Below are 10,680 nucleotides of genomic sequence, written 5' to 3'. Positions count from 1 at the left end.
ACGCTAAGTGAAATAAGTCAGTCAGAGAAAGACAAATATCATATGATTTCACTCATGTATGGAATTTAAGAAACAAAACAGATGAATAGGGAAAGGGAGAAAAAATAAGATAAAAACAGAGATGGGGCCAAATAATAAGAGACTCTTAAAGAAAAGAATAAACTGAGGGTTGTTGGAGGGGATGGAAGTGGGGGGATGGGCTAAATGGGTGATGGGCATTAAGGAGGGCACTTGTTGGGCATTATATGTAAGTGGTGAATCACTGGGTTCTATTCCAGAAACCAATACTCCACTCTATGTTAACTAACTTGAATTTAAAAAAATAAGTAAAAATAAATAAAATAAGTATGCATTCAGTAAAAAACAGAAGACAAAAAAAGTACACCTGCTTGTCCTTTGATGAAGTGCCTGTTCAAATCTTTTGCCCACATTTGGCTTTTTTTTTTCCTTATGAAGGAGTTTTGAGAGATTATCATAAATTCTAGATGCAGTCCTTCAGGAAATGCATGATTTGTAAATATTTCCTCCCAGTCTATGGTTTTTCTTTTCATTCTTAGTGACTTTCGAATTTTCAGATTTCAATTTGGATAAAGCCCAATTTATTAATTTGTTCTTTTATAGATTATGATTTACATTTTTGTTGTCATACCTAAGAAATCTTGGCCTAAGGCAAAGACAAAAATTTTTTCTCCTATGTTTTCTCTAGAAGTGTTATAAATTTAGTCTTAAGCTATAAACTTGCCCTTAAGTACAGTTTAATGACATCTCACCAAGTAAGATATATTGTTTTTATTTGTATTCAGATCAAAATAATTTCTAATTTCTATTTTTATTTCTTCATTGATCCATTGCTTATTTAGATGTGTGTTTTTCAATTTCAAATACTTGGGAATTTTCCAGAAATCTTTCTATTGAATATTTTAAATTTAATTTCATTGTTGTCAGAAAGCATATTTTGAGTGACTTGAATATGTTAAAAACTTATTGACCCTTGTTTTGTGGTCCAGAATGTGATGTGACTTAATAAGTGTTCTTTGTACAGTTGAAAAGGGTCTATAGTCTGCTCATGTAGAATGTAATAGTCTAAAGATAAAAAATTAGGTCAGTTTAGTTGATAGCTTTGTTCAAATCTTCTCTGTCCTTACTGATTTTCTATCAACTTGCTATATCAATTATTGAGAGAGAGGCACTGATATCTTCAACCACTGCTTTCAACTTGCCTATTTCTTCATTCACCTCTATCAATTTCTGCTTCATTTATTTTGAAGTTCTGTTACATGCATAAGCATTTAAGACTATTACGCCTATATTGAAAAATATAAAATAAATGGTAAATATGCCTCTTCATAAATGGGGAGATTCAATATTACACAGATGTTAATTCTCTACATATTGACCCAAGGAATCACTGCTATTCTAATCAGAATTGTATTATGCTTATTTTATGGGATTTTAACTAGTTATTTTGTATATGAAAGACAAATAACCAAGAATAGTCCAGACACTTTGAAAGTAAAGATAAAAGGATATTCCTCTTTCCATATGCTAAGACTTATGAATTTATTGTAATTAAAACATTGTAGTACTGTTTAGGAATAGAAAATTACCAATAGAACAAAATAAAGAACCAAGAAATCAAGTCATAATTATATACACTTGAGTGAGACGGAATTGTCCCTCTATATCAGAGGGAAAGAATGGTTTACTCATTTGATAGTGTTGTGGCAAATCTGCATCAATGAAAAAGAAAATAGGTTGTTTTCCTACCCTACACCATAATGAAAATCAATTTCATATAATTAAAGCCCTAAATAGTAAAAGTAAAAATAAAATTTTGGGAAAACAATATATAAAATCCTTTGGGTAGAGGTGGACCTCTTAAATAAGACATCAAGTTCAATTTGAAAGGAAAGGAATTGATAGATTTAACTAAATTAAAATAAAAACTTCTATTTAAGAAAGTTAGTATAAACAGAATGAAAATTAAAACTATTAATATGAGCTGCTAATTGAAAACTCTGACAAAAATTTTTATACAGAATATGTCATTTTTAAATCATGAAGGGAAAAAAAAGGAAGGGCATAAAGAAAAAAGACTTGAAGAACATGAAGCAGAAGAAACCTGAACATTCAATAAACATAAACCATGCTCAATCTTATTAAGAATTAGGGAAGTAGAAATTAAATCTCCAATGAATTCACATTTCATACCAGAAAAATTGGCCTAAGTTAAAAAGTACAACCACTGTAGAAAATAATTTAACATCATTTTATAAAGGCAATATTCCTAAACTGTGATACAGCAATTTCACTTTGTTTTATATCTTAAACAAACTTGTACACATATGCCCCAGGCAACTGTTCAAGAATATAATAGCAATATTGTAGTAGCAGAAAATTGTAAACAAACAAAATATCCACTGAAGTAAAATGAATAAATAATTGTTAGGATATTCATATGTTACAAGATTATGTAGCAATTAAAATAGTAAGTAAAAAATAATAAATTGCAGCTACATGCAAAAACATAGATAAGTTTTAGAAACACAAGATTGACCAGAAAAAAAGTCAATTAAAAGCAAATATACAAAGTATGACTAAGTTATAAAAGACATTCAAAAGTAAACATTGTATATTCTATAGGGGTAAAAGTAGAGAATAAAACTAAAGGAAAGGAAGGGTATTGCAAATGCAAAATTCAGAACAGTGGTAGAGGAAAAAGATTAAGATTTGAGAGAACATACAGGAGACTGCCAAGTAAATGGCAAAATAATTTTTCTGAAAACTATTTGATGGGTACATATGTATTGTCTTTTATACATATATTTTATAAGTATTATTTTATAGACTCAAAATTTAATTTAAATAATTAAAAACACAGAGTTCTTGGGGCAGTCAGGTGGCTCAGTCGGTTAAGCACTCGACTTTGGCTCAGGTCATGATCTCACAGTTCGGTGAGTCTAAGCCCCACATCGGACTCTGTGCTGACAGCTCAGAGCCTGGAACCTGTTTTAGACTCGGTCTCCCTCTCTCTCTGCACCTCCCTCATTTGCATTCTGTCTCTCCTTCTCAAAAATAAATAACAAAAAATATTTTTAAAAAATCAGTGTTCTTGAAATAAGGGTCCCTGGCTGGCTCAGTTTAGAGCATGTGACTCTCGATCTCAGGGTTGTGGGTTTGAGCCCCACATTTTATGTAGAGATTACTTGAAAATCAAATCTTAGAAAGAAAAAAAAATGCCTCAGAGTTCTTGAAATAAAAACAATTGTCATAAAAAGTTTTTTGGCTTGAGGCTTTTAAAAAGAACATGAGAATAGAAGAAAGAAAAGGGTAAACAACCAACAATTTCCTTTGTGAGACCATGGAGTACTGACCCCCTACCTAGCCAAGTAATTATGAAAAGCACTGTCATTTCGATCACTAGGAGCTATTATTGCATCATTTATTTGTGTCTTTGGACAAAACTGTTTTAATTAGCAGTCATCGTTTGAACAAATTGCTTTGTTATTCTATAAGAATTTGCTAGAACCTCTCAGGCATAAATGCATACCATGTGTAAATATATATCAGATTTTCTTCTCTGTATTTATACTTCAGGCCTTCAAACAGCTACCACTGCAGCATATATGATGCTTTGTGTATGTGTGTGTGTGGACTGTACATTCTCAAGTAAATTAGACTAATAAGTTACATTCATGGTTAATTATTTTTATTTTTGGTGAAAGAAAACAGAAACGTAGTGCATATTTGTTGTATATCAATGGTGAAATTGTATAATAGGACTTTTGCAACATGGTTTCTTATCTATTTGTATGATTAAAAATGAGAATGATTCATTCAGGAAGGGAAGGTCTCCAAAAGTTTCTAAAGATGAAATATTACTGGGCAGACCATCGCTGAGGTGAGTGAATAATGCCTGCATAGAAAAAAAGAAAATCCATAATTTATTATGAATATAAACAGAAATATTAAAGACATTAGAGAACCAAACACAATGTTTTAAAAAGTGAATGTATGACCTATGCTCTATGGGAAGAAATCAACTTAATTATGGCTTGTTACAATAGTTCCTCTTTTTGAATGAAGTCCAGCTCTAATTAAAATCTTCTCATTGGATCAGATGGAGTTGCAGATGAGATTAGTCGAAACTGTCTATTGTTCTTATTCATTTTAATGTACTGCATTTCAACAGTCAGGAGATATACAAAAGAAATGCATTTCACTAGCTCTTCAAAGGGGTCTGTTATGATTCTAAATTTAATTAAATTAGATTAGTTGCACATCATTTATATTACTAAAAATCGCCAGCAATTTCTAAGAGATTCCTTCCCCCTCCTGTCCCACCATTGCCCTCATCCATCACACCCAAATTCAAAATGACAATAGTTTTGTTGAACCTTTGTGATTCTTTTTAGTAAACAACAGAATATTTTTAATAAAATAGTCTTACTTTCCTTTCAGCTGTCCAGCAAATATAAATAGGACTCAATCAACAAATCACTTAATATCCATGCTAACAGAATAGAGAATTCGCCAGTTTAAAAATGTCCATTTGCAGTTATGAATTGCAGTGATGAATAATCCTTCATTTCTCTATAGCTTCTGGGTTTTAAAAAAAAATGCACACATTATACTTTGTACATTTCTCTGACTTGCTTCCTATGAATACAGTTGGACAAAATAGATCTAGAAATAATACATTGTACATATATTTCTGTGACTAATGTTTATCCAGCTGCTTCAGAGGCTATTTAAATATTATCTTTCAGCCATAGGACAACACTATCTGAGGGATCCAATGTGCATCTCTGTGCACATGTTGGCTGAAAAATGCAACATCAGTATTGTTTTTAAGCTGCTAAATTACGGAGCATCTTGTTATGTGGTACTAGGGAACTAAATTCTGATTTTAGTACTTGGTACAATAGAGAGTGGACTTTGAGAAGAATTTTAGTAAATATGTAAAGTGTCTGAAGAATAATTTGTGGAGGTGTGATGTCTTTTCTCCCAGTCCATGGTTTGTCTTCTCATTCTCTTAAGAATGTCTTTTGCAAAGCACAATTCCAGATTATCAATTATTTCATGACTTCGGTGTTGTGCTAAAAAGTCATCACCATGCCCAAGGTTATCTAGATTTTCTCTTACACTATCTTCTAGGAGTTCTTTAGTTTTATATTTCACATTCAGGTCTATGATCAATTTTGAGTTAATTTTCGTGAAAGGTGTCTGAATTCATTTTCTGTATGTGATGTTGAGTTATTCCAGCACCATTTGTTGAAGAGAATATCTGGTCTCCAATTTGCTGTTGTGTTCCTTTGTCAAAAGCCAGTTGATTATATTTATGTCGGTCAATTGCTTGGCTCTCTATTCTGCTCCATCGATACCTTGTCTATTCTTTCACAAATACCATACTGTCTTTATTAATATAGTTTTATGGTAAATCTTTGTGATAGTGTGATTTATAATAAGAAGTGTATATTTGGTCCTCATCCCCATTCCTGACCCAGAGCTTCTAAAATCTTTAGCATTTCCTAAGTGATAAGAGCAGTAAGGTAGGGAGAATCTGGGTGGCTCAGTCGGTTAAGTGTCTGATTTCAGCCCAGGTCATGATTTCATGATTCATGGGTTGGATCCCCACGTTGGGCTCTCTGCTGACAGCTTAGAGCCTGGAATCTGCTTTGGATTCTGTGTCTCCCCCTCTCTGCCCCTCTCGCACTCATGCTCTGTTTCTCTCAAAAATAAATAAACATTAAAAAAAATTTTTTTAATGAGCAGTAAGGTGAAAGGAATGTTATTCGTAAGAAGTCTCTTTCAACCATACCTGAGTTTACGTCAATGAGATGACTTTTGGAAAGCCCATAAGGATAAGGAGCCAGTTCCCAAGGAACAATACCTGTGATTAGAAGGTTGGGACTTCCAGCCCCAACTCCCAGCTTAGAAAGTGGGAGAGAAGAGGCTGGAGATTGAATTAATCACCAATGGCCAGTGATTTACAGGAATATCTCATTTTATTGGGCTTTGTTTTATCTCATTGTACAGATACTGCATTTTCCATAAATTAAAGATTTGTGGCAAGTCTATCAGCATCCTCTTTCCAACATTATTTGCTCATTTCATGTCTCTGCGTTACATTTTGGTAATTCTCACAATAGTCCAATTTTCTTCGTTAACATTATATTTGTTATGGTGATTTATGATCAGTGATTATGACTTGCTGAAAGCCCTGGTGATGGTTAACATTTTGTTAGCAAGAAACAATTTTTAAATTATGTACATCTTTTGGACATAAGGCTGCTGCACACTTGATAGACTACAGTATAGTGTAGGGATAACTCTTGTATGTACTGGGAAACCAAAAAATTCATTTGACTCACTTTATTGAAGTATTCGCTTTACTTGGTGGTCTGTAACCAAACCCTCAATGTCTCTGAGGTATGCTTGAAAGCAGTGAGGCCTATGTATAAAGCCTCTATAAAAATCCCTGAACTACAGGGTTCAGAGAGCTTCCAAGTTCATGAACATGTGGAGGTACTGAAAGGATAGCATGCCTGACGAGTGCATGGAAGCTTCATGCCCCTGCCCACATCCTGCCCTGTGCATCTTTTCTAGCCACTGTTACTGAGTTGTATCCTTTTGCAATAAACCAATAATTAGTAAGTAAGCTGTTTCCTGAGTTCCATGAGCCATTCTAGCATATTATCAAACCTGAAAAGGTCATGGGAACCTCCAATTTATAGCTGGTCAATCAGAAGCACAGGTGATAACCTGGACTTGTGATGGGCATCTGAAGTTGAGGGAGGGGGCTATCTTACGGGACTGAGCACTTAAACAGTGGGATATGATGCTTATTCCAGGTGGACAATGTTAGATTTGAATTGAATTGTAGGACATTCAGTTTGTGTCAGCAAAGAATTGAGATGCCCACACATGTAGTATCAGAAGTGCAGATGAGTCGTGAATAGGGAGAAACAGTTTTTCCCTACAGTCGTAGAGTTGGATAGTGTCAGTTCTCCAATTTTGCTCTTCCCCTTAAATATTGTGTTGGCTATCTGGATCTTTTGCCTCTCCATACAACATTTAAAATCTATTCATAGATATCCATGAAATCACCTGCTGGAATTTTGATTGAGATTGTGTTGAGTCTCTACATCAAGTCAGAAAGAGCTAACATCTTTATAACATTGAGTCTTCCTATCCATGAACATCATACATTTCATTTATTTAAGTTCTTCTTTGATTTCTTTTATCATGTTTTGTAGTTTTCTGTATATAGATCTTGTACATATTTTGTTAGACTTATACCTATTTCATTTTTGGTGGTGCGAATATAAATGATATTGCATTTTTAATGTTTATTTATTTGTTTTGAGAGAGAGAGAGAGAGAGAGAGAGAGAGAGAGAATCCCAAGCAGGTTTCATGCTGTCAGCACAGAGCCCAACACTGGGCTCGAACCCACAAACCATGAGATCATGACCTGAGCCAAAATCAACAGTTAGACACTCAACCAACTGAGCCATGTGGGCACCCCAATGATACTGTATTTTTAATTTCAAGTTCCATTTGTTCATTGTTAGTATATTGGAAAGTAATTGACCTTTGTATGTTACCTTTGTATCCTTCAATCTTGCTATAAATGCTTATTAGTTTTAGTAGTTCTCTGAATCCCGAGTTTAATAAACACAAAGAGGTATACACCTAGACATATCATATTTAAAGTGCTGAAAAACAAAGACAAAGAAAATATTATGTACAAGGGAGCAGCAACATAATTAAAAGCTCATTCTTCCTCAGAAACAAAGGAGACTGGAAGACAGTGGTGTAATTTAAAGTGCTGGGGAAAAAACAGTTAATCAAGAATTCTAGATCAAAACTATTCTAGGCAAAACTGTTGTTACAAATGTAACTAAAATAATGACCATTCCCATATAAACAAAACTGAGAGAATTCATTACTGACAAATTTGATCTAAACCAAAACAAAACAAAGCAAAACTAAAGAAGTCCTTCAGACTGAAAGGAAATTTCAACAGATAATAACTTAAATCAAAAACAAGGAATAATGGGGTGCCTGGGTGGCTCAGTCAGTTAAGCATCTGACTCTTGGTTTCAGCTCAGGTCATGATTTCAGATGAGGTTATGATCTTGCCGTTTGTGAGTTCACGTCCATGTGGGGCTCTGCTCTGACAGTGCGGAGGCTGCTTGGGATTCCCCCTCTCCCTCTCTCTCTGCCCTACCCCCACTCATGCTCTCTCACTCTCTCTCTAATTAAATAAACTTTAAAAAAAAAGAAACAATAAAAAGCAGGGAAAACCTTAAGTATGTGAGTACATATAAAATAAAGGAAAGAGAAGGAGGGAGACACATGCACACACACACAGTGGGGTCGGGGGGAAAGTGAGGGGTGAGAAACAGAGAGACAGAGACTGAATTTCTCTTTGATTCTCTTAGTTTCTCAAAGAAATAATTTTTTTTTCTATTCTTTCCCTAGAATTTTAATCCTCTTAAAATGACATTAAAACTAAAAATGTTTGATTGACTTTGACTGCAGTGCCTTTTGGAGACTGTCCATGGGTTTCCACATCCTAGACTCCTAAAACTTTTCTGATTGTTGCCTCACTATTTCTTTTAATTCTACGAGCTGCCCAATATTCATCCAAGATATTCTTTTCATGCCTAGGTTAGTCCAAAATGTTGTGTTGTTGCAATTAAAGGCAGTTAGATAATATTTCCTTCTCAAGAAATAACAGTAGTTAGTTTTTCACCATTTATTCATTAAGTCATTATATTTATTAAATAGCCACTGTGGTAGTTTCTGGGGTTACATTAGTTTAAAAGATAGATATGTTTCTGACCTCACAGAGCTAACAATTATCCCGATGATCAGAAATTAAACAAATCATATTTATTTTCAATTAAAAAACATGATACACTCTACCAAAGAAAAATATTATCAGAATAAAAATGGGGTATTTAACTTCATATGGATAGTCAGAGAAGACCTCCCTGATTTTTTAAAAATTGAGATGCAATACAGAATTTTCCAGAGATACAGATTATGGGATATTTAACTAGCTTGTCTTTTAATTGGTTGTATCTGTAAATCATTTTCAAATCCCAGAGACACTCCATGAAGAAACACAGCACAGTTTTTTTTCTTCATCTATTGTCTACTCATCAAATGAAAAAACTGTTTATACAAAGCTGATCTCTCTTCAATCCCTAGAGATAGGCTGGGAGCATATTTATATTATGGAAACACTTGATGTTATTGATCTGTGGGTAGTAGCCTAGTTGGAATCTCTCTTTATAAAAGTTTTCTCCTTCTATATCTTACTAATTGTCAGGGAAAAAAATGACATGACTACAGATCTTTAACATGCCATCCATTTAAAAACAAACTGCATGCCTGCAAGCCACAAAAGAAGGTCAAATGAATAGCCTCAGTGTCAAATTGCCAACATTCTCTACTACTTGAATATTTAGGCCATTATTTTTAATTGCATCTCTAGATACAAAGAGGGTCAGCATGCCATATTTTCAAAGGGATGCTTAAAACTTAAAAGGAAGTACTGTGTGAACCATGAACAATTTAACAAGCCCAAACTTCAAGCATCATATAGTTTTATATAAAACATGTAGTATTTTTAGTTGCAAATACTGTAACATTTGCAAACTAGCAAAATATTACTGATTTTCATATCAGTGTAATACTTTCAGTAGGTGCAGTAGAGATGGACTCTATTGTGAATTGTTTGCAAAATGTTTATTATCTCAGAGACATATGTGATATAAAATACATCAAAGAAAGAATTATATTTATTATGAGAGAAAATATATTTTGTAAATGTAAAGCTTTGTAGCTGCAACAAATGGCAACTATCCAAGTATAAATATCAGTGCCTTTCACACAAAAATATTGTAGCTGTTTTGGTTTAAAATATTACCCTTTAAAAACATTAAGCAATTGTGCAAATAGATTACAGGTAGGATTTTTTAATCATAACCATGATTAAAGCAAAGCCAGTTCTTACCAAACATTGATGTAATCACCAAAACTTCTATTTAACATTATACTGAAGTCTGGGATATATAAAGATGTAAGAATAATATTTATCTTTATTTATGCTTATATGTGATATGTGATATATATTTTATAATATAAATATATTTATCATAATTCATTTGCATTTAAGAATAATAATTTACAGAAGAACTAAGACAGCCTTTATTTACAGACATGTTAGTGATATATATAGGAAGCCCAAGAGTGTCTGTAGGTAAATCATTAGAATTAATAAAAAGTTCAGAAAACTCCTAGATACGAGATCGATATACATAAATCAATTGCATTTCCATAGATTATGAACAAAACTTTTAAAATATCATTTTAAAAGATATTATTCCAACAACAACAGCATTTTAAAGGTATTTAGGAATAGGGGTGCCTGGGTGGCTGAGTTGGTTAAGCTTTTGACTCTTGGTTTCAGCTCAGGTCATGATCTCATGCTTCATGAGTTCAAGCCCCACATTGGGCTCTGTGCTGACAGTGTGAAGAGTGCTTGGGATTCTGTCTCTCCCTCTCTCTCTCTGCCCCTCCCATGTTCTCTTTCCCTCAAAATAAATAAATAAACTTAAAAAAATAAATAAAAGTATTTAGGAATAAATATGTGCATGAATTTA

General features: G+C 33.4%; 1 long non-coding RNA gene across 1 annotated transcript in view; it reads right to left on the bottom strand.

Moving 5' to 3' along the window:
• Window positions 1-3,687: 3,687 nt before the first annotated feature.
• Window positions 3,688-10,680, bottom strand: part of LOC109502391 — a 72,198-nt gene continuing 65,205 nt past the window's right edge. Inside the window, exon 5 of the long non-coding RNA XR_006584390.1 lies at window positions 3,688-3,916. This is a non-coding gene — a long non-coding RNA (uncharacterized LOC109502391). The remainder of the gene's footprint in view (window positions 3,917-10,680) is intronic.

The sequence above is a fragment of the Felis catus genome, chromosome C1, assembly GCF_018350175.1.
Source record: "Felis catus isolate Fca126 chromosome C1, F.catus_Fca126_mat1.0, whole genome shotgun sequence".
Classification (NCBI taxonomy): domain Eukaryota; kingdom Metazoa; phylum Chordata; class Mammalia; order Carnivora; family Felidae; genus Felis; species Felis catus.
The sequence above is the reverse complement of the archived record's forward strand: the minus strand, read 5'-3'. Positions and strand labels throughout refer to the sequence as shown.